General features: G+C 39.3%; 1 pseudogene across 1 annotated transcript in view; it reads left to right on the forward strand.

Moving 5' to 3' along the window:
- The first annotated feature begins 13,672 nt into the window (after window positions 1-13,672).
- The window catches only part of LOC111555054, a 51,827-nt pseudogene continuing 51,124 nt past the window's right edge, over window positions 13,673-14,375 (forward strand). Inside the window, exons 1-2 of the transcript XR_004228424.1 lie at window positions 13,673-13,696; window positions 13,929-14,023. The product of XR_004228424.1 is annotated as an olfactory receptor 7E24-like (transcript). The remainder of the gene's footprint in view (window positions 13,697-13,928; window positions 14,024-14,375) is intronic.

Here is a 14,375-nt window from a genome sequence, read left to right on the forward strand (position 1 = left end):
TAACTATCCTAAATATATATGCACCCAATACAGGAGCACCCAGATTCATAAAGCAAGTCCTTAGAGACCTACAAAGGGACTTAGACTCCCATACAATAATAATGGGAGACTTCAACACTCCACTGTCAACATCAGACAGATCAACGAGACAGAAAGTTAACAAGGATATCCAGGAATTGAACTCATCTCTGCAGCAAGCAGACCTAATAGACATCTATAGAACTCTCCACCCCAAATCAACAGAATATACATTCTTCTCAGCACCACATCACACTTATTCCAAAATTGACCACATAACTGGAAGTAAAGCACTCCTCAGCAAATGTACAAGAACAGAAATTATAACAAACTGTCTCGCAGACCACGGTGCAATCAAACTAGAACTCAGGACTAAGAAACTCAATCAAAACCGCTCAACTACATGGAAACTGAACAGCCTGCTCCTGAATGACTACTGGGTACATAATGAAATGAAGGCAGAAATAAAGATGTTATTTGAAACCAATGAGAACAAAGATACAACATACCAGAATCTCTGGGACACATTTAAAGCAGTGTGTAGAGGGAAATTTATAGCACTAAATGCCCACAAGAGAAAGCTGGAAAGATCTAAAATTGACACTTTAACATCACAATTAAAAGAACTAGAGAGGCAAGAGCAAACACATTCAAAAGCTAGCAGAAGGCAAGAAATAACTGAGATCAGAGCAGAACTGAAGGAGATAGAGACACAAAAATCCCTCCAAAAAATCAATGAATCCAGGAGTTGGTGTTTTGAAAAGATCAACAAAATTGACAGACCGCTAGCAAGACGAATAAACAAGAAAAGAGAGAAGAATCAAATAGACGCAATAAAAAATGATAAAGGGGATATCACCACCGACCCCACAGAAATACAAACTACCATCAGAGAATACTAGAAACACCTCTATGCAAATCAACTAGAAAATCTAGAAGAAATGGATAAATTCCTGGACACTTACACTCTTCCAAGAAAAAACCAGGAAGAAGTTGAATCCCTGAATAGACCAATAGCAGGCTCTGAAATTGAGGCAATAATTAATAGCCTACCAACCAAAAAAAGTCCAGGACCAGATGGATTCACAGCTGAATTCTACCAGAGCTATAAGGAGGAGCTGGTACCATTCCTTCTGAAACTATTCCAATCAATAGAAAAAGAGGGAATCCTCCCTAACTCATTTTATGAGGCCAACATCATCCTGATACCAAAGCCTGGCAGAGACACAACAAAAAAAGAGAATTTTAGACCAATCTCCCTGATGAACATCGATGCAAACATCCTCAATAAAATACTGGCAAACCGGATTCAGCAGCACATCAAAAAGCTTATCCACCATGATCAAGTGGGCTTCATCCCTGGGATGCAAGGCTGGTTCAACATTCGCAAGTCAATAAATGTAATCCAGCATATAAACAGAACCAAAGACAAGAACCACATAATTATCTCAATAGATGCAGAAAAGGCTTTTGACAAAATTCAACAGCCCTTCATGCTAAAAACGCTCAATAAATTCGGTATTGATGGAACGTACCTGAAAATAATAAGAGCTATTTATGACAAACCCACAGCCAATATCATATGGAATGGGCAAAAACTGGAAAAATTCCCTTTGTAAACTGGCATAAGACAGGGATGCCCTCTCTCACCCCTCTATTCAACATAGTGTTGGAAGTTCTGGCTGGAACAATCAGGCAAGAGAAAGAAATCAAGGGTATTCAGTTAGGAAAAGAAGAAGTCAAACTGTCCCTGTTTGCAGATGACATGATTGTATATTTAGAAAACCCCATTGTCTCAGCCCAAAATCTCCTTAAGCTGATAAGAAACTTCAGCAAAGTCTCAGGATACAAAATTAATGTGCAAAAATCACAAGCATTCTTATACACCAGTAACAGACAAGCAGAGAGCCAAATCAGGAATGAACTTCCATTCACAATTGCTTCAAAGAGAATAAAATACCTAGGAATCCAACTTACAAGGGAAGTAAAGGACCTCTTCAAGGAGAACTACACACCACTGCTCAATGAAATAAAAGAGGACACAAACAAATGGAAGAACATATCATGCTCATGGATAGGAAGAATCAATATCGTGAAAATGGCCATACTGCCCAAGGTTACTTACAGATTCAATGCCATCCCCATCAAGCTACCAATGAGTTTCTTCACAGAATTGGAAAGAACTGCTTTAAAGTTCATATGGAACCAACAAAGAGCCCGCATTGCCAAGACAATCCTAAGTCAAAAGAACAAAGCTGGAGGCATCACGATACCTGACTTCAAACTAAACTACAAGGCTACAGTAACCAAAACAGCATGGTCCTGGTATCAAAACAGAGATATAGACCAATGGAACAGAACAGAGTCCTCAGAAATAATACCACACATCTACAGTCATCTGATCTTTGACAAACCTGAGAGAAACAAGAAATGGGGAAAGGATTCCCTATTTAATAAATGGTGCTGGGAAAATTGGCTAGCCATAAGTAGAAAGCTGAAACTGGATCCTTTCCTTACTCCTTATACGAAAATTAATTCAAGATGGATTAGAGACTTAAATGTTAGACCTAATACCAAAAATACCCTAGAAGAAAACCTAGGTAGTACCATTCAGGACATAGGCATGGGCAAGGACTTCATGTCTAAAACACCAAAAGCATCAGCAACAAAAGCCAAAATTGACAAATGGGATATGATTAAACTAAAGAGCTTCTGCACAGCAAAAGAAACTACCATCAGAGGGAACAGGCAACCTACAGAATGGGAGAAAATTTTTGCAATCTACTCATCTGACAAAGGGCTAATATCCAGAATCTACAAAGAACTCAAACAAATTTACAAGAAAAAAACAAACAACCCCATCAAAAAGTGGGGAAAGGATATGAACAGACATTTCTCAAAAGAAGACATTCATACAGCCAATAGACACATGAAAAAATGCTCATCATCACTTGCCATCAGAGAAATGCAAATCAAAACCACAATGAGATACCATCTCACACCAGTTAGAATGGCAATCATTAAAAAGTCAGGAAACAACAGGTGCTGGAGAGGATGTGGAGAAATAGGAACACTTTTACACTGTTGGTGGGATTGTAAACTAGTTCAACCATTATGGAAAACAGTATGGCAATTCCTCAAGGATCTAGAACTAGATGTACCATATGACCCAGCCATCCCACTACTGGGTATATACCCAAAGGATTATGAATCATGCTGCTATAAAGACACATGCACACGTATGTTTATTGCGGCACTATTCACAATAGCAAAGACTTGGAATCAACCCAAATGTCCATCAGTGACAGACTGGATTAAGAAAATGTGGCACATATACACCATGGAATACTATGCAGCCATAAAAAACGATGAGTTTGCGTCCTTTGTAGGGACATGGATGCAGCTGGAAACCATCGTTCTTAGCAAACTATCACAAGAACAGAAAACCAAACACTGCATGTTCTCACTCATAGGTGGGAACTGAACAATGAGATCACTTGGACTCGGGAAAGGGAACATCACACCGGGGCCTATCATGGGGAGGAGGGAGGGGGGAGGGATTGCATTGGGAGTTATACCTGATATAAATGACGAATTGATGGGTGCTGACGAGTTGATGGGTGCAGCACACCACCATGGCACAAGTATACATATGTAACAAACCTGCACATTATGCACATGTACCCTAGAACTTAAAGTATAATAATAATAATAATAATAATAATAGTAAAAAGAAAGTGCCAGTGGATTCTAGATGGGGTGAGAGCAGGATTGGATGAGGAAAACAGACTGGGAAGACTATCCATTTTTTTTTTTTTTTTTTTCCGGTACAGAGTCTTGCTCTGTCACCTGGGCTGGGGTGCAGTAGCATGGTCTTGGCTCGCTGCGGCCTTTGCCTGCCGGGCTCCGGCGATCCTCCAGCCTCAGCCTCCTGAGTTGCTGGGACTATAGGTGCATGCCACCATGCCTGGCTAATTTTTGTGTTTTTTGAAGAGACGGCATCTCGCTATGTTGCTCGCGCTGGTCTTGAACTGCTGGGCTCAAGGAATCTACCCTCTTTGGCCTCCCAACGTGTTGGGATTGCAGGCATGAGCCACCATGCCTGACCAACTGTCTATTTTTTTAGAGGTGGATGGAAAAAGAAGCTTTAGTAAAAGAGATAAAAAAGACATAGTCAAAGAAGAAAACTGTACATGGTAGGACCATGCTACAAAAGCCAAGTGAGAAGGAAGACATTTTCACAAATTGGTAAACCTATTGTATTGAATTCAATAAAGAATTTAAGAAAAGAAAAGAAAAAAAAAAGAACTGGGACACCTTCAACCAGTAATATTATCTTAATATCTTGTTTTAAAACTGAATTCTGCTTTTCATCTGTTCACCTAGTTTTTAGAAAATGACAATGAAATACAACTTGGAACTTACCACAGCTTAATATGAGGGTCAATATGAGCTATACAACAGGTTTAATGTTTAAAAGTTTGCAACATTTTTTATTACTCTTTCATTTACAAACTACAGTAAATATTTTACTTTTTATATTTAATTATGAAATATGTGACACATAAGAGTCTATAAAATTTGGGTGGGCACGGTGGCTCACGCCTGTAGTCCCAGCATTTTCGGAGGCTGAGGCGGGTGGATCATTTGAGGTCGGGTGTTCGGGACCAGCCTGGCCAATATGGTGAAACCCGTCTCTACTAAAAGAATACAAAAAGTGAGCTGAGCATCATGACAGGTACCTGTGGTCCCGACCGCTCAGGGGGCTGGGGTGGGAGAGTTGTTTGAGCCTGGGGGACGGAGGTTGCAGTGGGCCGAGATCATGCCGTTGCACTCTAGCCTGGGCTACCTGAGCAAAACTCCACCTCAAAAACAAAAAAACAAACAAAACTGAATGCATAATCCGATAGATTAATAATTGCACTGATGTCATCATCCATTAGCATCAAGTGTCTTGAAAGGCTGCAATATGCCCTTCCTTGATCACCTGGATCTCCCTTCTTCACCCAGACATAGGACTAATGTGTTAATGTTTGTCTTGCTTTTCATAAGGTTTATCATTTCTGTGTATATTATTAAGCAATGTCATATACAATGGTTTGTGAACTGTATATGGAATAGCAGTGTATTTTTCAGCAAAAAAAAAAAAAAAATTCTCTGGGTGCAAGGTAGAACTGGTTTTAAAATTGCTGAGGTGGGTTGGGGAAAAGGGAATGATGACTTAATATGATAATCAATTAGTTTTGCACTGGAGGGATGAACAGTCAGATTGAAGAGGTTATGAGTCTTTTGGACTGCGGCCATATTTTCCCACATCTTTTGACACTCATAAATGCTGTTGTGGACTGAATGGTTGTGTCCCCCTGGAGATTTGTATGTTGAAGCCCTCACCCCTAGTGTGGTAGTATTTGAAGGTAGGGCTGCTGGAGATAGTTGGGTTTCGGTGAGGTCATGAGGGTGGGGCCCCCATGATGCATACCATAAGAAGTATATAAGTTTTTAAGTATGAGAAGTATACCTCTTATAAGTATACTTATAAGAAGAAGAGACACCAGACCTCTCTCTCTCTTCTCTTTCACACAAAGAAGAGGTCATGTGAGCACACGGCGAGATGGCACCCACTCAGGGAAGAGGCCTCAAAATGAAATCTACCTTGCTTGCATCTTGGTCTTGGACTTCTAGCCTCAGGGACCAGAGAAATAAATGTTTATTGTTTAAGCCACCCAGTGCATGGTGTTTTGCTATGAAGCCCAAGCAGACTAAGATAAATGCCATCTGCAATAAGATCACACACATTATTATATCTACCTTCCCTAAGTGATTTTTGCTATACTTTTTGCTGGCCCATCTGGCCACAAGCAGATCAATTCTTAACCACTATTCCTTGGCATAGTGAGTCTGGAGAGGGTAGTGCTTAAATATACTAATAAGCAACTGCAAGTCTCTTTAATGGCATCTTGGAAATCTTCCAAGAAGAAGCAGAAATGCCCTGGGTTCATTTATAGGTCATAATTTGTAATTTGTCTCTGAGGTTTTAAAAAAGAAGTATGTATTTATATTCAGATTGATGATCCAGCATATTTAACCCTGACTAAATAGGATTTGGAACAAGGAGCAGGCTACTAAAATTCCCGTGGTGGATGTATTTCCTGAAAGCCTCTTTGAGCTCACCACTCTCAGGGGCTTCACCTAATAAATCACTCACTCTTTGGAAATTCATCAAAAGACCAGGCCATAGATAAATTTGTGGGAACTGTGCTACAACTGAAATGTAAGATTATTGTTTCTATGATTCCATGATAAGTTTTGTCTGTTGCACAAATATCTATTTATGCCCAAAAATGTGCCAGGCACTTTGCAGAGTCTTTACCTACTTTATTGTTCAAAGCAAGCTTCTGGGTAGGTATTATTATATCTAGTTTATAGATTGGAGTACATGGACTGAGAGAGATTAATTAACTATCCAAAGATTATACATCTAGTATATGATGAAGTTAAGAAGGAAACTCTTGGCCGGGCACAGTGGCTCACACCTGTAATCCCAGCACTTTGGGAGGCTGGGGCACATGGATCACCTGAAGTCAGGAGTTTTGAGACCAGCCTGGCCAACGTGGCAAAACCCCATCTCTACTAAAAATAGACAAATTAGATGGGCATGGTGGCACGCACCTGTAATCCCAGCTTCTTGGGAGGCTGAGGCAGGAGAATCGCTTGAAACTGGGAGGCAAAAGTTGCAATGAGCCGAGATTGTGCCACTGCACTCCAGCCTGGGCAACAGAGTGAGACTCTGTCTTGAAAGAAAGAAAGAAAAGAAAAGAAAAGAAAAGAAAAGAAAAGAAAAGAAAAGAAAAGAAAAGATAGAAAGGAAGGAAGGAAGGAAGGAAGGAAGGAAGGAAGGAAGGAAGGAAGGAAGGAAGGAAGGAAGGAAGAAACTCTTAGCGTTACATCCAATTTCCATTCCCTTTTCACCAAATTCAGTCCATCTTAAATCAGTCTAAAAAACTTTAAAATATTATAGAAGTAACCAACTGAGTATGTACTACAAAGTATCCATTAAATTCAAGAGTTACTCCAGCACTATTAATTAACAGAAAATATGTCCAGAAAATAGGTTACTGCTTCTGCTTGCCTGTAACTGTTTGAAAAGACCCCCATAAAAAGAGTAGAAGACATTTTGGTGGAGAAGTGGATCTATTTCAGTGCCCAAGAACTGCACCAATAAATCAAAGACTAACATTTTTAAACTTCTTATTGCTGTGTAATATATATATTATATACATTTCTGAATATGACCTTTAAATTCAATCTAAATGCAAAGCAGTTCTCTGCTCTTCCCTTCTTCAGCTCCCCTCCACACTTCCTCCTTCTCATCCTTCACTAACTTCCCCTTTCTACCGCCATAAATCAGCTTCCATCTTTCCAAGCAGCAGCATATATAGTATAAAAGAAACATCATAGCCAGGTGTGGTGGCTCACACCTGTAATCCCAACACTTTGGGAGGCTGAGGCGGGTGGATCACGAGGTGAGGAGATCAAGACCATCCTGGCTAACACGGTGAAACCCCATCTCTACTAAAAATACAAAAAATTAGCCAGGCGTGGTGGCGGGCGCCTGGAGTCCCAGCTACTGGGGAGGCTGAGGCAGGAGAATGGCGTGAACCTGAAAGGCAGAGCTTGCAGTGAGCCGAGATTGCACCACTGCACTCCAGCCTGGGCGACAGAGCGATACTCCATCTCAAAAATAAAAGAAAAAAAAAAAAAAAAGAAAGAAAGAAAAGAAAGACACATCACAAAATAGGCAAGCATTAAAAATGGAGCCTTTTAACACAAACTGATTCCCTTGTAAGTCCTGCTATACAATATCTGACTTTAAATTCTCACTTTGATTTTCATTTATGACTTTACCCATGTAACTCATGCTTCCATAGGTTATTTATCTGCTGATGAAAAACCTCCCCTTCTTCCAACAAATTTGCCCCTGAGCAGGGTATTGTGGGGACTTCTGGGATAGGGGTTTCTCATGAATGTTCACAAGTAAGATATATTAGTCACCACAGGGTACCCACCACCACTTTCCTATGGTATCCCTGGGTGATGTCTACTGCTGCTGCCAACCCTCATAGATGAGCCCATCCAATAGGAATCATTGCCTTCTATCTAGTCAGCACCTCTTTGGGGAACCATCCCTGCTCCATTTTTTGTCCACGTGTTGTTGGAGAACTGAACTTACTTCTAGGTTATGAAATAGGCACACGACCCAGGCCTGACTTATAAAAGTTCACATTCTTCTTAAAATTGAAAGCTTCAGGGAGGGGAATGTGACTTAAGCCAATCCAACTAGAATCACTCCTGGGACTTTTCCTGGAGCTACTGGGAAAATGGTGCTCCTTTTGTTGCGAAATCATTCGCTGAAAGGAAAATGTATGCCTAAGGATACCAGCATGCATCTTTGCCACCACGCTGAGAGAGAACAAATATAGAGGAATGCAGAGTCAAGATGTACAGAAATAGAGACAATCTAATGGCATTACTTCAATTGTAGATTCAGCCATGACTGAATACAGAATTATATCTTTAATCCCCCACTCATGTTAGTCAATGAGTCTTTTTTTGGACTTTAAACTACTCTGAGATGGGCCTCTTGTAATTTAAAACCAAAAGATTTCTGACTGATGCACTTAAATACTTGCATCCACTTTTGGTTTGTAAAGCCTGCTATCTAATGCAAAACATTAACCTGCCTAATACCTACAGCTCTGTTAGTAATGGAATTTATTATTTTCCAAGTTAAAATAACTTCCTAAAATGTCTCATTCATCCAAAAAAGTTTCCCTCTTTTTGAGAATCTGCCCCAAATCAGGAATGATCTTTCTGGGCCTGAATGCACTTTGATTTGTTAAATTTCTTTGAGATGGAAATCTCAGGAAAGTAGGAGAAAAACACAGGGCAGAGGGTTTCATATGTCTTTTTACTTCATATTAACCATAGGGTCTAGTAATCCTTTGGTATCACTTTCTTAGCATTCAGCACACTGCCTTGTGTTAGAAAATGTCGATTACTCAGGCCATCTTGAACCCTAAGTTGGATCTCTCCTTCATGTTGGGGATATATAACATTAAGTGAGAAGGGTGAAGCCTACAGTCAAACCTGTAAGCAAATTTCTGAGTCATTTCTACAGCACAGTAGAAAAGGTGCTCTGTCCTTCTATTCCATTCCCTGAGATTGAAAGCAGAGGACAAATTTTACCCATAAACTCTCTTACATTTAATCCCATTGAAACCTTGTTTGGTTGAAATTCTCATCAGGAAAATCCAATGGTATCTTACAGAAAGAGACTCACTTCTCCTAATTATAGCAGATTCCTGAATAACATTGTTTTATTCAATATCATTTTGTTATATTGTTGATGAGGAAAACAAATATTTATCCCCAGCAAAGGCCACCTTCTCTGTGGAATTTGCACATTGCCCCATATCTGTTACCTCTGGCCTGGAATTCACCTTTTCATCTCTAGTTTCCCAGAGCCTAGTTTAGTGTCTGGAACAAAGTTGGTGCTCACTTCCTGTGGTAGACAGAAAAATGGCCTCCCAAAGATGTCCATGTCCTAATCCCTATGTCCATGTGACTATGTGAACTCACCTGGCAAAAGGGATTTTGTAGATATGATTAAATCACAGATCTTGAAATGGGGAGATTATCCTGGATTAGCCAGTGATCCAGTGTAATTACAAGGATCCTTAAAAAAGGGAGGCAAGATATTGAGAAAAAGGGAGATATGATCATAAAACCAGATATTGGAGTGATGTATTTTGAAAATGGAGGAAGATGCCACAAGTCAAAAAATGCACTGGGCCTCTAGAATCTAGAAAAAGTAAAGAAATGTATTTTTCCCAAAAGCCTCCAGAAGGAAGATAGTTCTGCCAACACCTTGACCTGAGACTTCTGACCACCAGAAATCTAAGAAAAAAGTTTGTGCTATTTTAAAGTAATTAAATTTGTGTTCATTTGTTACAGCAGCAGTGGAAAACTAATATACTTACTATTCACCAATTGGTTGGTTGAAAAGTTAAATAAATGGATGCGTATGCAATGCTTTCTGTAGAACATTTTTCTGCTTTTATTCCCAAGGTAAACTGAGCTACCTGAAGTTTAGACAGTGATCAGACCTACTAGTTTCCTGCAAAGAGACAATGGACTTCCCTGTGGAGTAGGAAGGTGGGCCACCCGACCACCCTCACCTTGGAAAGGGCTCCTCAGCTGCATACACACCAACATCAGATTGCTTTTGCCAATATTTTCTGTTAATAAAATTTTCTGTAATAATTCTGTTAAGCCACAGGATAAACTTATATCACACTGATTATTTCTGAGAGGTGAGATTTTAGGTAGTTTTTGCTTTCATGTTTAGCTTCTCTGTGGCTTTTCTACTCTTTTGCACTAAACATATGGTTTTATAATGAGAAGATAATAGGATAACTTTCATTCTGAAAAACAAAAGTCCTCTTTTACTGAGGCTTTCAAGATGTATTTCTACATCCATGACTGTTTTGTTTCTGGAAAACAAATCAACAATTTATAAGAACCATCTTCTTTTCAAAGGAAACGCATATTAAGATTAAAATGGAGTGTTATATGGAATTAGGCAGAATGTTTTTCCCCTGACTGTCTCCTCTGACTGCAATCAGCATCTGTAGCCAAATGAAGGCTCTGCCTAATCTGAACAGAGGAGCACACAAACCCTGTTGTAGGACTCTGGCCTTAGCAAGGATACTTGGGGCATTATTTGCTTATTAGTTTACATCAGAGATTGACAGACTTTTTCTGCAAAGAGCAGATAGTAAATACTTCAGACTTTGCAGGCATATGATCTGTATCACAACTACTCAACTCTGTCACTGTGGTGTGAAGGCAGCCATCAATATTGTGTGAATAAGTATGACTATGTTCCAATAAAACTTTATTTATAGATGCCTCAATTTGCACTGCATATAATTTCATGTGTCACAAAATATCATTCATCTTTTTTTTTCAGCCATTTAAAAATATAAAAAGGTTTCTTAGCTCACAGGTCCCAGATGGATTTGGCCCATGCTCGGATTTGACAACCACTGGTTTATATCATTATTTGTGCAGAGAGTTCAAAAGGTCCATTTTTACTCCAATTATATAATTAGAACTTTTCCTTAAAATATCTAGTTCTGTTATTTTCACAAGCACATGCCAAAGCCATTGCTTTGTTATTGTACATATACTATGATTATAACTAAATACTTGGAATATTTACATGACTAAAAAACATTTACTTGATTTTTAAAATATTATATTTTACCTAACAAGATGCTGGATAGAGATTTAAAGTATCTGTTAGAAATAAAATATTCTATTTATGATATGGTATGGCAAGAGTGAACCCAGGTGTTTATGGGTTACCACCTAGCTATGCAGCTATTGTGCACATACCAGTGGACATGAAATGGTAAAACAAGAATGCCCCCAAGTGGTAGCAGCCATGGGAGATGTAATCTCAACCAAGAATCTCTTCTCATTGAAGTAGGCAGACCTGAATCTCTGTGTTGCTATTGCAGAGACAGAATGCTTATCACCCGATACAGAAGGCGGAGTGCTCAAATTACAGAAGGACAGGAAGCAACAGGACCTGGCAAATGGGGAGTTGGGTCATTCCTAGGGCAATTCGATATTTTATTTTGCAAAGTATATTGAAGGTAACCATACGCCTTAGAAGTACAATTGATAAATACTGGACTCTAAGTGAACTTTGAGCAGCTTCATAAGTAGATTAAGAATGGATGCTCTCATAAAAGGAAGGAAAAACCCAGGAAAATAATACCCATAGCTAACATGGTCTGAGAGATAGTGCTGTGTGGTATTAAAGTTCATGGCCTTTGAAGCCAGACTGCCTGGGATTGAACTCCAGCTGTACCACCTGCTACCTGTGTAACTTAACCATCCATGCCATCTCCATGCCATTAGGAAGTAATAGTATCTGCCTCCTAGGGTTTTTTGAGTGATAAATCAGTTAATATATTACAAAGTTTCTAGAATAGTGTTGGGCATAAAATAAAGGCTATATTAATGTTAGCTACTGCCATTATAATTTTTTTCAAAATTTTTTGAATAATATTTCATTCCTTGCTCAATGCCAAGATCATGAAAGGGATGAACTCATTTCATTCACACAACAATCCTGAGTCACACAATTATTTTCTATTTTACAGATGGCAAAATTGAGGCAGCGAGAGGTTCAATAATTGCCCAACAGCATAAAGCTTTCAAAGCCACACTTGAGCCCAGGGAATCAAACTGTAAAACCAATGCTCTTCACTGCTTCTTGGTGCAAAATGATGGCTCAAGATAAGCATGATCTGAAAAGGAAAAACTCATGCCAAATCTTCTATCTTAACTCCAGTTCACCCCCATCAACACATCTACTTGGATATATATTAGGCCTTGCAAACAACGGGTTCAAAATGAACTCCTAGTTTCTCCAAAACCTGCTCCTTTCACCTCTTAGTTAACAGAGATGCCATCCTTCCAGTCGCTTAGCCTAAAAACCTTGGAGTCATCACTGAATTCTCTTTCTCTCACACCATACATTCAATCTAACAGCAGAGACCAGTTGGCTCTGCCTTCTAAATGTGTCCCAAATTGGCCATGTCCCACCACCTCCACTGCTACCATCCTGCTCTCAGTCACTCTTACTATCTCTTGCCTCAGTTGCTGCAATGACCTCTAACTTGTCCCTCTTCCATCCACGCTCACACTCTCTCTAGGGTTCCACAACAATCTGTTCTCAACATGGTGGCCGAAGTACCCTCTCTCCCTCACTTATTCTCCTTTAGTAGCATCACCTTCCATCTATAAATTTCACTTAGTAGTTTTGTTTATCATCTGCATCCTCTATTGGAATATAAATTTCATAAGGGCAGAAATTGTGTCTTTCTGTGCACTGTTAAAATATAGGGCATATCATATCACCCCTGTGCTTAAAATCCTCCAGAGGCTTCTCTTGCATTCAAAGTGTCAAAATTCTATTCAGCCACACTGGCCATCTCCACCTCTGGCCTGTGCACATCCTGTTCATTCTACCAGGACCCGTACCCTAGGTAGCTCAGATCTTGCTTCTTCTCTTCCTTCAGTCCTTTTCCATTTCTATAATGCCTTTACTGATCACCCAATCCAAAATATGACCCCATCCCAGTTACAACACTTCCTAACCTTATTCTCTGCTTTGCTTTTCCTCAGCAGTGTATATCACATTTTATATTTTTTATACTTTTATGTTTTATTTATTTCTATTGTTTATGGTCTGACTTCCCTACTAAAATGTAAGTCTCACTGGGGTAGATATTTTAGTCTGTTTTGTACACTGTTGTAGCTGCAGTGCCCAAGAGAGTCCCTGGTACACAGTAGGCACTCAACAAATATCGAGTAGTAAATCTCCAGAATTAATGTATGAATGAGTGAGTGGGTGAAGAAATTAATAACTCATCATTCAATGACTAAAGAAATGGACATGGATATCAGAATCTCATGTTATAGTTATCATGATTACAGATTAAGATTAGAGTTAAATCAAAATGTCAATTAGCTTTTTTTCAAAGCTTGGAGAAAGTGGTTTAGAGGAGAGGCCAGCATGGAGCTTCCTCCTGAATTGGAGGTAAAGGATTGACCTTAGTTATCCAAGTGTGATAAAGAAGCCAAAACTCAGAGAACGGGAACTCAGCTGACGTTCCTGAGCCAGGGCTCTGTGTCCTATCCACGTGCTGACTCCTCATCAGCAAGATGCCCAAAAAAGGAAGAGAAAGAAGCCCACTCTTTATTGCAGTTATCCTGCCTGCCCCTACTAAAGTTATGACTGCTGTTACGTTCTTGTAAGTTACATCCATCAGATAATTCGTTCCTCCTACTGTGGGAAGGAGCAAGTAAAAAGGAGAGAGAGAAAGGTCCAGGCTCTGTCTCCAGCCCTCCCTGAGAGGATACACAGGTAACACACAGGTAATAACAAAATTAAAAATAATGACAAATAATAAAAATGGTTATCCGAAAGTCACCCATATAATTAAACACTGGTTTCCCATTCCATAATGTGGGCTCAGATATTCTCAGTTTAGTCTTTTTTTAATTATTGTATAATGCTGAGCTAAATAATGTTCCCAGATATTGTTATAAATAGATTTCTGGACTGGCTGGACCCAAATAACGATTACAGTTAAGATGCTGATCCTTAAAATGAATAAGAATAAACAGATTATGTAACATTAATTTAGTATTTGCTATATGCCAGGCACCATTTTAAGATCTTCACAAATAGAATCATTTAAACCTTACTTGGACTT

Source organism: Piliocolobus tephrosceles, chromosome 13 (assembly GCF_002776525.5).
Source record: "Piliocolobus tephrosceles isolate RC106 chromosome 13, ASM277652v3, whole genome shotgun sequence".
Lineage (NCBI taxonomy): Eukaryota > Metazoa > Chordata > Mammalia > Primates > Cercopithecidae > Piliocolobus > Piliocolobus tephrosceles.